This window comes from Rhipicephalus microplus, unplaced genomic scaffold (assembly GCF_043290135.1).
Source record: "Rhipicephalus microplus isolate Deutch F79 unplaced genomic scaffold, USDA_Rmic scaffold_792, whole genome shotgun sequence".
NCBI lineage: Eukaryota > Metazoa > Arthropoda > Arachnida > Ixodida > Ixodidae > Rhipicephalus > Rhipicephalus microplus.
In genome coordinates, this window is record NW_027465347.1 from 27501 (window position 1) to 28492 (window position 992).

The window sequence follows — 992 nt, forward strand, 5'->3', positions numbered from 1 at the left end:
TCGTAGCACGATGCAACACTGCTGTTCGTGTGGAACAAACGTGACTACCGTGCTGTACGGTGGAGTTCTGTGCGCAAAAGCGGCGCGTGTGTTTCTAAGCACCACAGCGTTGTGTCAAAAAAGAGGTGCCTGAGAGGAAACGCATGCGACTGCCGTGCTTTGCGGCATAGCACCGTGCGCAAAAACGGTGCGCATGCAAGAGGTGTCAGAGCAAGCGAACTTGTGCCACGAGCAACAGGTCACTAAAAGCCTATAGATGACGGTGTTGGAGGAAAAGAAAAAATATCGAGAAAGCACTGCGGTGGTGCCGTGCGTAGGGACGGGCGCGCGTGCCACATGCCGCCGAAATATGGGTGTCGGAGAAAACAGAGTGCCGCGCGTAACGAGGGGCGCGCGTGTTACAGAGAGATATGCCCAAACGCATGAAAGTGTACGCAGGTGTCCTAAGGCAGTTTTTTTTTTTTTTTCCTCATTTTGATGTCGCCCCGGCTGACGCGGTTTTCGTTTTTCCGTGCCGCCCCGGCTGACGCAGTTTTTGCGCCGCCCCGGCTGACGCGGTTTTTGCGCCGCCCCGGCTGACGCGGTTTTTCGCGCCGCCCCGGCTGACGCGGGTTTTCGCGCCGCCCCGGCTGGACGCGGTTTTTGCGTCGCCCCGGCTGACGCGGTTCGGACTTTGCACTTTTTTGGCTCACCCCGGCTGGCGGCCCACTCACTCGATCGCCAGGTCTGTTTGCCCCGGTGGTTCCACCGCCAGGCTTAAGCGCGAACTTTTTTTTTGTTTGTTTTCTTTTGATTAAGCGCAAGCTTTTTTCTTTGTTTTCTTTTGATTAAGCGCGGGCTTTTTTCTTTGTTTTTTTTTTTTTATTTCGCCCCGGCAGACGCGGTTTTTGCGCCGCCCCGGCTGACGCGGTTTTTGCCGCCCCGGCTGACGCAGTTCGGACTTAGCACTTTTCGGCTGTGCCTGGCTGGCGGCCCACTCACTCGATCGCCAT